This window comes from Protopterus annectens, chromosome 9.part0 (assembly GCF_019279795.1).
Source record: "Protopterus annectens isolate FY-2018-M chromosome 9.part0, PAN1.0, whole genome shotgun sequence".
Classification (NCBI taxonomy): Eukaryota; Metazoa; Chordata; order Ceratodontiformes; family Protopteridae; genus Protopterus; species Protopterus annectens.
This window is the reverse complement of record NC_056743.1, coordinates 360,115,779-360,133,604: the sequence shown is the minus strand read 5'-3', so window position 1 is coordinate 360,133,604 and position 17,826 is coordinate 360,115,779.

Below are 17,826 nucleotides of genomic sequence, written 5' to 3'. Positions count from 1 at the left end.
CGATGCACACAGCCAGACAATCACATATATGACATATCCGGACTTTGTTTCACTGTGGTACAGCTGCAGTCATGTGTCATATCTGTGTCAGGCCCGTGGTTTGTGTGGAGCATGCCTGTCCATGTATACCGATATGGGCAGACTACATCACGCCTGTGGGATCATTGATAGTACATGTGTACTCTGCATGATGGGCGTACACCGCCATATAGACCTGTGGACATATGTCACATGCTGTTGCTGGACCATGAGGCATACTGCTGCACCGATGACATGGTGCTGGCATGGCAGCTACAGTGTTCACTGCAGTGTGTACATGTTCAGCCTGCACCCGTGACTCCTGTGATGTCATCTGTGTGTGTACGTGTAACTGCATGTGTGTCCACCCTGTGCGTGTGTACGGATTTACCTGGCCATGACTTGCGGTGTGTACACTCCGTCTGCATGCCGGACAGCGCGTAGCACATACTATGTGTGTGGGCATGCCCGGGTTGCTGTTGTGTAGGTGGACACACACGATGGTCCACACTCTGCCCTTCCATGTTTCCATCCCATGTGTATGCATGTCTGCACTCTGCAGATTCTAAGTGTGTGAGCATGCCCAGTAAGCAGCTGTGTAGATGGACACACAATACAGTGCACACCGCGCCCGTCTGTGAAGATACCCTGTGTACATGTATGTTTCCCTTTTGCAACCGCCACGTGTGTGAGCATGCTCAGGTTGCTATTGTGTAGGTGGACACACACAACGGTCCACACTCTGCCCTTCCATGTTTCCACCCCATGTGTATGCATGTCTGCACTCTGCAGATTCTAAGTGTGTGAGCATGCCCAGTAAGCAGCTGTGTAGATGGACACACATTACAGTGCACACCGCGCCCGTCTGTGAAGATACCCCGTGTGCATGTATGTTTCCCCTTTGCAACCGTCATGTGTGTGAGCATGCCCGGGTTGCTATTGTGTAGGTGGGCACACACAATGGTCCACACTCTGCCCTTCCATGTTTCCACCCCATGTGTATGCATGTCTGCACTCTGCAGATTCTAAGTGTGTGAGCATGCCCAGTAAGCAGCTGTGTAGATGGACACACATTACAGTGCACACCGCGCCCGTCTGTGAAGATACCCAGTGTGCATGTATGTTTCCCCTTTGCAACCGCCACATGTGTGAGCATGCCCGGGTTGCTATTGTGTAGGTGGACACACACAACGGTCCACACTCTGCCCTTCCATGTTTCCACCCCATGTGTATGCATGTCTGCACTCTGCAGATTCTAAGTGTGTGAGCATGCTCAGTAAGCAGCTGTGTAGATGGACACACAATACAGTGCACACCGCGCCCGTCTGTGAAGATACCCCGTGTGCATGTATGTTTCCCCTTTGCAACCGCCACGTGTGTGAGCATGCCTGGGTTGCTATTGTGTAGGTGGACACACACAACGGTCCACACTCTGCCCTTCCATGTTTCCACCCCATGTGTATGCATGTCTGCACTCTGCAGATTCTTTTTTTTTCAAAACAGGTTTATTGTTTTAACATACAAGAGAAATATCATAACAATTTTATACAAGTAATTAAAAATAGATATGATTATAACATTCAACAAAACAACTAAAGTATTTACAAAAACATCCACTACAATCAGATCAATTAATTAAACTAAAATACCATGCTATTGAAATTAGGATTTTTTTAACAAATTTTGTAAATTATCCCATACAATATAATAAGATGTTTTTCTAGTTGTTCTTGACCTAATTGTGTTTATTTCCATATGGCACACTATATTCATAACATTTTTAAATTCATTGAACGAAGGAGGTGTATCTGAAATCCAATTTCTGGTTATTATTTTCCTAGCCACTGCTAGAATAGACCATAACAAGGGAAGCTTAACCTTTTTAACACTTTGAGGTACAGGTGTGTTGAATAATATAAGAGATTTAGAAATAATGAAATTATCTGTAAAAAGAGCCTGCAAGAATTCATGAATTGACTTCCAGTATTCTTTCAATTTTATACAGTCATAAAACATATGAGCCCAGTCAGCATTAATTTCTACATTACATCTCTTACATAGATTATCTTTATTATTTATTTTATTCATCATCAAAGGTGTATAAAAAGATGTATATAAAAATTTCCATGTATAAAGTCTCCAGACAATGGAAGACGTAGTTCTATAGGCAGATTCCAATATATATTGTTTATCTTGTTGATTTGGTGGGTCCCCATTAATAGAAGTGAAATAATTCCAGTATGTATCTACACTGTAAAAAGTTTCTTGTCTGATAATTTTATATATGTATGAAAGTTTACCTTTATCAGAAACTTTATGTTGTAAATTTAATATCAAGTAATCAATCAGTGTTGGAATAGATTCTTTAACTGTTATAGACATTAGATCTATTTTATTAATGAGATGTTGTCTAAAGGTCTGAACCTCTAACCAGCAAGTTTCTTTTAGATCAAATTCTTGTTTTAAGAAATCTAGATTTTTAACTTTATTATCAGATATCAACTGATACCAGTACTTTAGATCATTATCTATAGCTAAATGAGTTCCTTCAGAAGTAGATGACAAAAGCATACCCTGAGTATACATTATAGGGAATATAATAAAATTCCATTCCCTATACTTAGGGTGCATGAATATAAAGTTACCATAGCTAATAATAATATTTAATGGGTAACAAACCATATGTTTAGGTGTAATAGGTGAAGTACAAAATTCCTTTAGTAACCATAACATGGAGTTATTTACAATCATATTTTTATGTGTTAAGGAGATTTTCATGAAGTGCATACTAATTAGCTCCCAATAATCTTTCCATTTTGCGACATATGACTGATCTATTAATAAAGTAATAACTTTTACAATAGAAGAGATAGTATATAAATTAAAGTCTGGAAAAGAAATACCCCCTTGAGACCAGCTATTAGTATGTTTCATTAATGCAATCCTAGGTCTATTAGGTGCCCATAGGAAATTTAACATTAGTGTATTCAGTTTCTTGATAATTATTTTTGTAGGTGGAAGTATTATTGATTGTATTAAGTATAAAATCTTGGGGAATATTATCATTTTAATAATTGTAAGTCTCTCCTCCATAGTAAAAACATATTATTCCAGGTATTAAAAGATTTTGTATATTAAGAAAACAGGTATTATAATTATTATATATAATAGATTTAATATCTTTAGATAGTATTATACCTAAATAAGTTATCTGACCTGAATTGGGTACATATTTAGTAAAATCACTAATGAGAATATTTTTCGTGTATATATAGGTAGTATTTTAGTTTTTCTTCATTGAATATTAAACCAGAAATACTTTTAAAATTCATCATTTTATCAAATAGAGACTGCATAGAAGAATTAGATCCTGCTGATGTAATTAGAACATCATCTGCAAAAGTTGAATTTTGGATGTTGTATTTTCATCTATTTCAAAACCCTCTATGTCAGTACTGTTTCTGATCAAATTAGCCCAAGGCTCCATTACTAAAGTGAATAATAGTGGAGAAAGTGGACATCCTTGTTTTGTACCTTTAAAATGGGTATTTTTTGTGAAACATATGTTCCTACCTTAATATAAGCCAATGTTCCTTTGTATAAATGCTCAATTAGATTTACAAATGCATCTGACAAGTTTGTGCACTTCAGTAAGGTAAACAGATAGTCCCAACTTACTGAATCAAATGCTGAACTTATATCAAGACTAATAAGTGTTAAATCTTCTTTTTCCTATTTGCAAAATCAATTAATGTTAAAGTTCTTCTTATATTATCAAAAGTATTTCTATTTACAATGAAGCCTGTCTGATCTATATCTATAATGCCGGGGATGATTGTCTTCAATCTATCAGCAAAAATACTCATAAACATTTTATAATCAACATTAAGTAATGAGATGGGCCAATATGAAGTACATCTAGTTGGATCTTTATTAGGTTTTAAATTTGGCGAAATAAATGTATATTGCCAAGATGGGGGGGTTATTAACTCAGTTTGGGCCAAAATAAAAACCTTATATATTAATGAATATGTACTTTTAGAAAGGATTTTATATATCTCTGGTATAATACCATCATTACCCGGTGCTTTGTTTGATTTAAGCTTATTTATTTGTGTAATAACCTCTGTATATGAAATACTTTTGTCCAATAGTTTAATCTGTTGTTTATTAAGCTTTTTATTCATGGTTGTGGTTATAAACTCCTTTATTTTATCTTTAGGTTCCATGTTAATGTTATTATGGTTAATTTTGTGAAAGTGATTTCTAAATTCATCTGGTATTTCTGGTATACTAGAAACATTCTTCTTTTCCTTAGAGAAAATATTTCTTTGATATGGTTTTGTTTATTCAACCTTTTTGTTTTATTTTTAAGTCTATGTAAGTATTTGGGGCTTATTGAATAAGACAAAACTTGTATTTCTCTAAAGTTATTTTAACTTTATGAGTTAAAATTTCTTTGTATTTCTCATTTAGTTTGTTTATTTCTTCAATAACTTTCTTGTCCATAATATTTTCTTTATTATTATGTTTATAAGAGTCTAATTTACTTTGGATATCTAACAATTCCTTATCCCAAGATTTCCTTTTATTATTATACCATCTGATACTTTGTCCATATAGATATGATTTTAAGGCATCCCAAACATAGACAATGGAGACTTCAGGAGTATTATTTATGTCTAAAAAATGTTTTACTTCTGAAAGTATATATTCTTTATAGTCTTTTAGTTGAGTTAATTATGCTGGTATCCTTTTGATCTGAACATTATGAGCATTTTTTATCATGAATTCAAAAACAATTGAATTATGATCAGATATAGGACATGAAATGATTTTGGAATTAATTAAATCTGTTACCATCTGGTTAGAAATAAAGACCCTATCTATTTTTGAATAAGTTTTGTATCTGTTAGAAAAAAGGTGTATGGTAATGATTTTGAATCTATCTGATTATTAATATCATTCAAATGATAAGAATTAGCAAAATCATTTAAATGTTTTGCATTAGATATAATTCTTCTTTTCCTATAGTGGTAGTATCACTTTCATGTAGTATACAATTAAAGTCACCAGCTAAAATAATATCTCCTATAGAGAATGATATGATCTTATCAAGATGATGTTTCACTGTATTAATACCAATTCCAGGTATCCAATATACATTAATTAAAGTGTAAGTCTTCCCATTAATTTGTATTGTAACCATACAAAACATTCCTTTGTCATCCTGATAAGACTTAATGGTTTTAGGAATGGGCATACTTTTATTCCATAAAATAGCCACTCCTCTTTTTTTCTGAGTGTGCTCTGAACTAACCAATACTGTATATTTGTTTATGGCTAGTTTATCAATATCTTTTTTCAAGAGATGGGTTTCTTGCAGGAAGACTAAGTTGGCCTTATGTAAATTATTGTATCTTATTAGTCTTGCCCTTTTACATGGATTATTCAATCCATTAATGTTTAAAGAAATTCCTTTTAAAGATGTCATTTGGCATTTTTAAAACTTAAGAATCTTATGATCAAAATAACAAATAACAACATAAGTAATGTTACATCTCCTCCTTTAGGTGTACCTTTAAATATAGCTGTATTTATTGAATCTCTTATGGGATTTTGTATAGGATTCAATTTTGTTTGTAGTGACAATGAGTGTACAAAATATATTGTGGATGTGAAAACTATATACATATAACAATGAACAAGTGAAAATAATGTAAGGATTAAACCTTGCATCCAGCCTGGAGTTAAAACTCCAACTTAGAGTAGTATTTACCACTCAAGTTAACCCCCTACCCTAAGCAGCAGTACCTCAGCTACCACCTTATCAATTTAATACTGGTTATATTTAACTTAAATTAACAGCTTTCAATTCAATTATCTAGCAAGACAAGACTACACATTTGATAAAACAGCATCATATAAACTAAAATAAACTTTTTTTTTTAAACTATTCATGCTACTATATACATCTATGTAATATAATACACTTGTATTCAAATAGCATTCAAATAATCTTGATATTAGGAACCAAGAGGAGAGAGAGAAATAAAAGACGTGAAAGAGGGAGAGAGAGTGAAAGAAAGAGAGAGAAAAAAAAGGAAGGCATATTTACATATTAATTTATTCAAAGTATGTAAAAATAAGCTCTAACATTCATTTAAATCAAAAACTTTGGCTAATATAGTTCAGACATTACATATATTAAGATGCATCTATTTTCTGTCATGTAAATGCAGTCAACAGCTTCCAAAAAAAACATTGAATTGCTTGTATATGAGCATTTTACTCATACTCATTATTGTCAATAGAATAAAATATTATATTTATAGAAATTGTTATAAATCATACTGCATAGTTATGCAAATTCTCAGAAACACTTGCATTATTGTAAAAAAAGCCACCTGTATCTTGTATGTCTATACTAATGCTTTAAAATATATCACATGACAATTTCTTCCAGAATAGAGTTATAAAGTTATTTATGCTTGTCAATCAGATGAATTAAATGAGTTATAGTAATGTATATGTTTGGAACATAAGTTTTTAACACAGATTAGTATGCTGCAGTCAAGTAGATTTTCAAAAACACTTGAATAAATGTTTCATTTTCTATGCCTTCTAAAATAAGACATTTACTTACTACAAGAAACTGCATCATTTAAAATCATTATAACTGACATATTTTATGAATTATAACATAGATATTTAAGTAATTATATAAAATAACTCACATTTAAATGTTAAAGAGTTCATTTTCCTTCACATAGTCTCATTTGCATCAGTTCTACTTCCTGGTAGAGTGTTCTTCCTGAATCTGCAATGTGTCAGTGTGATATCTGGGTCAAAGGTCATATTGACTGCTTTCAGCTTCTCTGTGAGAATTCTGAGAGTTGAAGCTTTTAAAACAACTCGAGGACACTGTTCATGAGGTAGCCCACATCCCAGATTGTCTCCCTTAACATTTTGGCAGGAAACTTGTTAAAAACTAGTGACAAACATTCATTTAGCAGTGTAAATGCATCTAAACATGACAAAACCTTCACAATGTATTTTACAGGTTATTACAGCCTCTATGTAAGTGAAATTAAGCCCAAAGTTATTAATAAGTAATAAAACTCAATATTTTTGTCCCAACTCAATTTTTATGCAAATCTTATTATTTACTGTGTCTATATGATCAAAAGCATTTCTATATATTAATATGAAAAAAAGAGAAAGAATAAAGAAAAGAAAAAGAGAGTAGAAAATAAAAGAGTGTAAAGCAGAAATAAAAAAATGTAAGAGAAAGCTATGAGAAGTATATACAATGGAATATTACTTACTGTTTATATTAATAGAGTTAAAAATAAAACATATTATTTACTATTATTTAGTTCTAATTATTATTAGTTAAAGCATGACAGATTATTTACAAACAAGCATAAGCAGTATAATCAAGAAAGTATAATTAGGAATAGCATTTGAAGAACATATAAACTTTTTACAAGGAATAAATATGTTATTATTCCATTTATCATATTTTCATTACTCTTCTCTCCCTGCCCTCCCCCACCCTTTACCCACTACATAATCTAAATAGAATGTCATTGTTTAAACAAAGAAAAGAAGAAAAGGAGAAAAAAAAGAAAAAAAAATGTATCAAATTACTGACCTTACTTCTCTTTTTCAGAAAGAGAAACAAATTGAATAATAGCTTGTTATTAGTTCCTCAAATATTTTGCCTGGTTATGAAACAAAACATTTCTTTGCACACAGAGAATAACTTTGATTAAATCTTTTTCAGAATGTTTGTGGCTTTCTGGAAATGCAGGAACTATGTTTAAAAAGATTAATAATGATGTAAAATGATGAGAGAAAAAAAGAAAAAAAAAACAGAACAAATCATTTGTTTTTTAGTCTCTTCTTCTTCTCTGAAGTCTTCCATGAAGTTTCAGTTGCCAGTCTCTTTAATGAAGGACTAGCCCATTCCATTTCCTCTATTTTATCCAAAATCTTATTTTTTTTTGATAAACAGTAAAGCAGAGTCTAAGTCATCAAAAAATTTAGGACCATCAGGAAGGAAGATTTTTAGCTTGGCAGGAAACATAAGGTATGTTTTAAACTGTGCTTTTTTAAGTTCCCTTATTAGTGGCAGAAAAACTTTTCTTTTAGCTATTACCAAGGAAGAATAGTCATTGTTAAAATGCACAGTTGTCTCATTAATCTTAACAGGAGCTTTAGCCCAAGCAGATTTAAGAACCATCTCTTTATCAAAAGATGATAGAAATCTAACTATAACTGATCTAGGATAGTTTTTGTTAGAGTTAGTATTAGCTATAGATCTATGTGCTCTTTTGATACCAAAAGAGAATGCTTCTGGTAAGTCTAAAGTTTTAGGGAGCCATGTTGTTAAAAAAGAAGTAATATTGTTACCTTCAATATTTTCTGGCAGTCCAAAAATCCTAATGTTATTGCGCCTAGATCTATTTTCCAGGTCATCCAGCTTTGTTTGTAAATGTGTATTTTGTTTCAGCAGAAACTCAATGTTGATTTCCTCTTCTTGGATTCTATTTTCCATGTCATTCACAGCTTCTTCTATGTCTGTCATCTGGATCTTCTGTTGTTGCAGGTCTATATGTAACAAGTCTATTTGTTTTGTAGTTTTTTCTATGAAGGTATCAATTTTAGTATCCATTTTATCCACCTTAGCAGTAAGTTGCTGGATTATAGTTATCAGAGACTGAAGTTCTTTCTTGATGCTGGAGTCTTGAGAATTTGTCTTACTGGAACTCATTTCAGACTGATAAACTGACAGGAAAATTTCCAAAGTGATTTCTGACAGGAATATTGTTAAAATTTCCTTTCTTTTTTAGATATAGTTCAAGAACTATATAAAACAAACATATTTAGAAAGAAAATTACTTCAAAAATTAATTTTTTAAGTAATTAATTCCTATCAGTGTAATGAAATTGGTGGAGCTGAAGAAATCTGCTGCTATCCTGTGTTCATCCTTGGCTACGCCTCCCACTCTGCAGATTCTAAGTGTGTGAGCATGCCCAGTAAGCAGCTGTGTAGATGGACACATATTACAGTGCACACCGCGCCCGTCTGTGAAGATACCCCGTGTGCATGTATGTTTCCCCTTTGCAACCGCCACGTGTGTGAGCATGCCCGGGTTGCTATTGTGTAGGTGGACACACACAACGGTCCACACTCTGCCCTTCCATGTTTCCACCCCATGTGTATGCATGTCTGCACTCTGCAGATTCTAAGTGTGTGAGCATGCCCAGTAAGCAGCTGTGTAGATGGACACACAATACAGTGCACACCGCGCCCGTCTCTGACAATACCCCGTGTGCATGTATGTTTCCCCTTCGCAACCGCTAGGTGTGAGGGCATGCCCAGTATGCCATTCGGGGGTACACAGTACAGTCGGCACCGATGTCTGCTACTAGGCATGTAGCCATGGCCAATGACATCCTGCATAGCCATGATGGCCGTCCGGGTGAGTCATATGTGGTTGACATGCCACAATGGCTGCCTACATCATGCACGCCGGTTGCCCCCTCATAGGGTATGCTGTCTGTGGTGCATCCCGTATCCATGTCATGATGTTGTGCTCCGTAGTTAGTTGGTATTCCCGAGTGCAGCACTACCGTGTTACTATACGCCCACCTTGGGATAGTAACATGCTGTGTGACTGCGCACTCTGTCTTCATTCCCTATTGGCTGCCTTGCCTCTGCAGATGATATCACCCACCTAGGGGTATGCCTCCTAACAGCGCTGTGCTCAGTAATCTCGGTAGCACGTTCTGTAAATGCATCATGCTGTAGTGTGTTCATGTAGGTAGGCGTAGGTTCAACTCCCGGCCCTTCACTGTGTGTGTGTGTGTGTGTGTGTGTGTGTGTGTGTGTGTGTGTGTGTGTGTGTGTGTGTGTGTGTGTGTGTGTGAGATGTGTGTGTGTGTGTGTGTGTGTGTGTGTGTGTGTGTGTGTGTGTGTGTGTGTGTGTGTGTGTGTGTGTGTGTGTGTGTGTGTTTCCAGCTGCCTCTGCAGATGGTCATGCTTTTAGACGCTTCACAACACATACCTTGGCTATTGTCAGCTCTTCCTTTACGGATGATGTCACCCGCCTAGAAGTATGCCTCTGACAGCACTGTGCTCAGTAATCTCGGTAGCGCGTTCTGCAAATGCATCATGCTGTAGTGTGTTCATGTAGGTAGGCGTAGGTTCAACTCCCGGCCCTTCCCCGTGTGTGTGTGAGGTGTGTGTGTGTGTGTTTCCAGCTGCCTCTGCAGATGGACATGCTTTTAGATGCTTCGCAACACATACCTTGGCTATTGTCAGTTCTTCCTTTACGGATGATGTCACCCACCTAGAAGTATGCCTCTGACAGCACTGTGCTCAGTAATCTCGGTAGCGCGTTCTGTAAATGCATCATGCTGTAGTGTGTTCATGTAGGTAGGCGTAGGTTCAACTCCCGGCCCTTCCCCGTGTGTGTGTGAGGGTGTGTGTGTGTGTGTTTCCAGCTGCCTCTGCAGATGGTCATGCTTTTAGATGCTTCGCAACACATACCTTGGCTATTGTCAGCTCTTCCTTTACGGATGATGTCACCCGCCTAGAAGTATGCCTCTGACAGGACTGTGCTCAGTAATCTCGGTAGCGCATTCTGTAAATGCATCATGCTGTAGTGTGTTCATGTAGGTAGGCATAGGTTCAACTTCCGGCCCTTCCCCGTGTGTGTGTGAGTTGTGTGTGTGTGTGTGTGTGTGTTTCCAGCTGCCTCTGCAGATGGTCATGCTTTTAGATGCTTCGCAACACATACCTTGGCTATTGTCAGCTCTTCCTTTACGGATGATGTAACCCGCCTAGAAGTATGCCTCTGACAGCACTGTGCTCAGTAATCTCGGTAACGCATTCTGTAAATGCATCATGCTGTAGTGTGTTCATGTAGGTAGGTGTAGGTTCAACTCCTGGCCCTTCCCCGTGTGTGTGTGTGTGTGTGTGTGTGTGTGTGTTTACAGCTGCCCCTTGGGAGAGTAGTTCTTTTAGATGCTTCGCAACACATACCTTGCCTATCAGCATCTATTCCTTTACGGATGTTGTCACCCACCTTGACGTGTGCCTCTGATGGTGCTGTGTTCAATGGTCCACGTAGCGCGTTCCATACCTGTGTCATACTGTTGTGCGGTTGGGTAGGTGGGGGTAAGGTCAATACCCATGCCTGCCAGATGTGTGTGTGTGTCTATGCTCCCAGCCGCATGGGTTCATAGGTTATGGCTTTAGAGGTTCCGCAGAACACCTATAGCCTGCCGACATCTCTGTGTTTGTGGATGGTGAGACGCAGCTCGTGGACTGCCTGTGCGCCTGCTGTGGTTGGCGACCTCCGTAGCGTGTTCTCCACGTGCGCCCTGCTGTGGTGTGGTGGGGTGGTGCTGTGTACGTTACACTCCCGGCCTTGCCACATGTGACCATCTGTATCTCTCTCGATGCTCATAGCGCTGCTCTTGCATGGACAGCTGTCTGTCCCATGTATCGCATATTTGCACGGCTGACACATAGAACTGTGGTACGATGCATATCCACTCATTGTCCATGCAACGTCTGTATTCCGGCATGCCCTAGAGACATCTGCTAGATATCGTGGCAGACAGCTATCCTTGCTGTACTGACACTGTACCCGTACACGCCATAAACCTTGTGTGTCATTGCCTGTTTATGGTGTGTGTATGTCTATCTGAGCTGTGTGCATGGTCGTGTGTATGTCCCGCTATAGCCGTCTGTGCAGGTGTCGCCACTATGGGTAATCCTTGTAGACCGCTGTTTCATGTGCACTTCAGCACATACCTGCAGACCGTACTACCCCTCCTACGGCAGAACAGGAGTGGCCTTAGATCAACCGCTGCCCTAGGCGTTAGGGCTCCATGGCGGCCACCTCCACAACACATGGTGCCCCCGTCCTGGTGTACCTAAATGACATAACTACTAGAAAGGTGGCCCTGCTAGTGCGGCACCCTAGGCAGCCACCGGGTTGGCCTATGCCTAAGGCCGGCTATGAGCACATCCCAAGGCATACATTTACATTCAGTGTTTTACGAAGGCTAGATTTTAATCCCAGAGGGGGGGGGCCTTACCAACTATACTTTACAATGTGAATTGAGATGGATTATTAGGTGGAGAGCTGACCAAACACCAAGGTTGAATGATGAAGCACAGATTAAGCCTCTTTTGAGAAGCAGGTGGCTTAAACCCAACTAAAAGGGATGTAGTTTAGGTACAGCTATACATTTAACACCTATTAGTGCACTCTTTCAGTTGTTTACCACTGTTTTACTTGATATAATATACATATCTTCTATATATATAGTTAGATTTATAATTGATGAGAATTAGGCATAGTACAAGATAATATTCTACATGTTTTAATAAGATGTTTTTAAGGATGTTACTATATGATGTTACTAAAATTTCACATTGCATTTGCGCTTTATATGCTTGGGTTAATTGTTCATTGTTTGATGTGAAATTGACCAATGACAATGTAAGGAGGGATATTTCAAGCCTGAATGCTTTTATGTTATGTGTAAGTCTGTAGGAGCCTACGGGTGAAAGCGCTTACTTGTATATGAAGGAACCTTTTTATACCATTTGGGCACTGTGCTGGACAATTTCTACGTTGACTGTTTCATCTACCTATGTGTTCTTTGGATTGTGTGCCATAAGGTGCCAGCGGTTATTTTATGTTGATTAGGTGTACTCCATGGTCAATTGACATTAATCATATTAATTCATTAAAGGATCATCTTTATAGGTGGGAACGGCAGAGTTTAACCATCCTATGACCTTCCTAGTTGAAGTTGTTAGTGAGCCATTAGTATGTGTTCCACAGGTCGCCCATTTGTTCCGCATTATGGAAGCGAGTGATCCACAATTTGGTCATGGATGATTGAGAGCTGTGTACGCCGATATTCGCACGATGGTCTGACTTTGTATGGGGAATGTCTAATGTAGTCCCTATCTGTATTTCCTGTGCTATGCCTTACTGCAGCTGTGTAATTCCGCCAGGTTTCCAGTTATGGGTGCCATCTTGGTCGTACGCTTGTCCATCCATGGGAATCGCCTACTGGACACTGATATAGGGCTGTACACATTTCACACCTGCTTTCAGCAGTATCTGGTGGATGCTTTGCATCATTAGTGGGGAGTAGGGCATGTGCTATACCCACATCCCTCCCACAGGGCGGGCCAACGGATTATCTGCCAAACAACACCGAGCCCCATTTCTGCATACCCAGGATCCCATGGCTGCAACCCTCGACGGTACACATTCCACATCCTTCATGTGTGCGGGACTGGGATGTGGACGCACGTCTGTGGACTCGACGATCTGGGGATTTCTGTTCATATGTCCTGCATTTCATGGACACTTGTCATCAACCTTAAACATGCTGGTGGTGCATATGTCTAGCTGTGCCGTAGTCACGGCTGTCATTTCTTCTGGGTCGATCGCAGCTGGTTGATATTGCGATAGGATCAATTTTTGGAGTCCTACAATGGACACCAGTGTGCATATGTAAAGTGTAGAACTTGTTGGACTGTCACCATCTGGCCAGTGGTTTTGACTGATGCTGTATGTTCCCCATTCACGGATGTCTGTTTGACTACCCATATTATGTATTACTTAGCATATCTATATCCATGTGCCAGTAGGCGGAAATACAGCAGACCTTGAGTCCTGGTCATCTTCATGAAAGACATTAATGAACATAAACCAGACCAAAACAAACGATGACAAAAACGATACACTCCACAGTCCACAGATACTGAGCGCATTCACCCACTAACATGGAGCATCGTCAGAGTACGAAATACATTAGATAGTCATCCCTTATATACTTCCTTCAGAGTCAGTTTAAAGACAGTTAATCAATAAACCTGCTCGTAGTTAAGTGGACAGTGCTCCACATCTTAAAGATAAAGTGACATATAAATACCAGTGTTGCATACATTACTTAATGGAAACATTAATACAACAACAATGTGTTAATATAAATACAGTATTGGTCAATACAATCAGTATATTGAGACATAATTGATAATTGCTGTGAGTAAACCTTAGAATGTAGTGTGTTGATAATGATATTATGTATATGAATGTGTATAATTGTTGTATTAAGATTCAAAATCATTGAATAAATAAGTACAATTAAATGCATATTTTGTATAAATATGAATGTAAATAAGAGTCACAATGTTAAATATAAATATGACTGTATATAACTATATAAATATGATATGGAATAAACTGTAGTTGTTTACATCTTGTTTTCGAGTGACATATCTATGTCCATGTGTCATATATACGGGCCGTCGGACTGCTGTGTGTAGATATGTACATGTGAACCCCTCGTTTCATACCTTGCTTTGTTACTGTCTGTGGATTACCTGTGTACACACATCTATTACCATACCATACCTTTCCACTGTACAGGTTCTGGCATGGTGTACGGCTGGTTGGACCTTAATCTTGCTGTGTGTTACATTGACCTATGTCTATCTGGCAAATCGCTGGCGTGTCATGTGAGACCTTCTTGCTTCTATAGGGACCTGATCCCATAATTGTGACATGCTTCTACTGGCCATATATTTCTCTGTCGTCTGGGATCTGTATGTAACCAGTCCTTTCAGGACACTTTCTATTGTTGTTCTTTTTTGGTTACATATATGAGTACTTTGGTATGTTGTGCTATTATTGTGTGTGGAGCATTTCTCCACGGGCCTCTGCTGACACTGGACATATATCCAGCTAGCCTAGCCCGGTCAATACATGTGAGTCAACTAAACACAATTCGTACGGTGGCACCTTCTGACAAGTGGGTCGGGTTACAGATGCATAACCGTCGTCAATCCATACTTCTAACACACACGTTATTCTATCCACATTCTATGTTTGTCTTATCACATAGCATGTGTTTTCACTATTTCTACCGGTACTTTACATGGCATTGTCCGATTCCATACTTTCAGAGGCTGACAGTTTTGAGACATGTATAACTGACGTGGAGGACACAGCATTAACTTTTCCTGCTGTGAGCGGATCACACACGCACACACGCACTTGCATTTCCTAATTGTGGGTTACGCGCAGGCGCACATGCATATCTGTATTCTGGTTACATATGTTTACTGGGTCTGTGTGGTTACGTGGTCTGTATTAGTTGTGACTGTTCCGGTAACATATCTCTGATCCGGTTGACAGACGTGTGCGGAACACACCTTCGCCTTTACACATGTAACTGTCATTGCGGCATGGACGCATTACGTACACGTTCACATTTATATGTTCTATAGTCGTAATTCAAATGGGACTGCATCCACGTTTGCCGGTTGCTGTGACCACTACACGTTAGCTGTTCTGTCTCATTTATATGCATACCCATGGTACTTAGCTAAATTTACATATCCCCACCCCCACCCCACCCACACTCACGTACGTCACAGGCATCCATTCTCCTGCTGGGAAAAGTGCGGTACTACATGTTACACATTCCTTATTCCCTACCGCTCATGGCCCGGGATGCATATGTCGTGACCGCAGGGATATTCAGATCACAGGGGCTTATAGCCCCTACGCATACAGGCCTTCAGTTGTCAGGGTGTTCCTGTGGTGCTTTGGGTTTGGTCTTGTCCGCCTAGTGTACGGAACTGCCCTGACCGTGTATGAATGTCAGACGAGTCCCATGGGCACGGTTTGTCCGTGTCTATGATACCATATCCCCCCCCATTATTCCTAACCATGTGCGCTGATTGGCTGGCGTGCCCGTTGTAGATCGTGTTATAGTAATTGCACACAGTCTGGTCGACCGGACCTATTTCCATTACTATATCTCGGTATTTATGACCTGTGTCGCTATGTTACATGGGTTTAACATTGCGTAACAGCTTTCACTGAGCCACGGACATGTCCGTTGCTTACTTTGGGGCAGTCCCGCTCTGCTACACACATTTAACATGGCGGAACAGGTTGAACAGCACAGCAACAGGGACATCGGGCTCTCCGCTGCTGTTTTGTATTGAATCTCTATGTTGACTTTGTTTCACATAGCGAGACAGTGTCGACATTGGCAACGGACATCTCGCGCAGTACGTCCGCACCGCCATGGGTGCCGTATGTCTGCGGATGGGCAGCGGACATGCATTATGCTGTGCCATTATGTCTGGGAATATATGGTTTCTTTCCCTAGATGATATGGCATACTAGCAATGACCCACGTCTGGGTGTGGGTACTGCTGTATTTACCCACGGTTGCCTTTGTGTGGTCCCTTGGGCATCGGCCTCGGGACCACACCATGTCTACCGTGGGTATGTCTAGCATTACCCACATCCAGGCGTGGATTATTGCTATGATATTCCGTGTGTGCGGACACGTGTGTTTGGACAACCTACAATAGCTTCTGCTATTGGCATACAATGCTGTGGGTGGTGCCGGTTACCATACATATGCCTTTCTCAAAAGCCAACTTCACACTTCTACACACTAGTGTGGTCTCCTTTAAGGCCCCTGAGCTGGTGGTAATCATTACTCATACCGCTGAATCACTTATATATGCCTTCTACCAGCACCTACGGGACTGCATGGATCAGGCAATCCCGAACAGAACTGAGACTCTTTGTACCAGAGGCAAGCGTCCGGTCTGGTGGACCCCAGCCATTAACAAGCTCAACAACAAAAGGAGGAAGCTACTACAAGGTAGAGCAGAATCCTTGACAGGTACGACACCCTTGCTCATTATATGTGCAGAACTACGAGCTCTCATAAAATCATACAAGGCAGATTCGAGAGATACATCACCAAGGACACATAAGACAATCTTAGGCCTTCTTTAGCTATGTTAGACACCTAGGAGGAAACTCCCAGATATGCTCAGAATTAGTTCAACATGATGTAAAGATTACTGAACCTAAACACATTGCCAACATACTGGCTGACAGGTTCAGTGCAGACCTCTCCCACCCCTCCCCCCCAAAAGGAGGTATATCTATACCAGACAATTGTAGCCCCCGGAACATCTCTAACTCCCAGGTGAGAACTGCTCCCTCCAAGGCAGTATACACAGCATCCATGGGACCAGATGGTGTCCCCGGCTGTGTACTCCACAATCTCAATGAGGAATTACACCCGCAGTTAGGACAGCTGTTTAATCTTAGCCTCACCTCAGGATATGTACCCATGTAGTGGCGCAAGGCGACTGTGGTCCCACTTCACAAGGGCGGTGCCTCCACTGACCCTGGACATTACCGTCCCATTAGCTTGACAAGCCTTATCTGCAAAGCCATGGAGAGGATCATAATGGAACTCATAGATAAACACATAGGGAACTTGCAGACTTCGGATCCAACCCGGTTTGGCTTGGTCAAAGGCAGATCATGCCTTTTAAGCTTTGTTGACATTTTGGGAACAGTCACCAAGGCCATTGATGAGGGTAAGGTGGTCCATACAACCTACCTCGACCTGGCAAAGGCCTTCGACACAATACCCCCCTCAGGTATCATTGGAAATCTCATCAGCTTGAATGTAAACCCATACATCACAAGATAAGTTGCAAACTGGCTAAGTGACAACCCACACGGTCAGAGTTGCTGGCGCCATGTCAGACTCAAAGCCGGTCACAAGTGGTGTCCCACAGGGCTCAGTCCTAGGTCCACTCTTGTTCGGCATCTCCTTTTCAGAAGTACAAGCAAACACAGGTGGGTTATGGCTGACAAGGTTTGCAGATGACTGCGAAATGGGTGCCATAGTTGAACACACATCTGACACAGA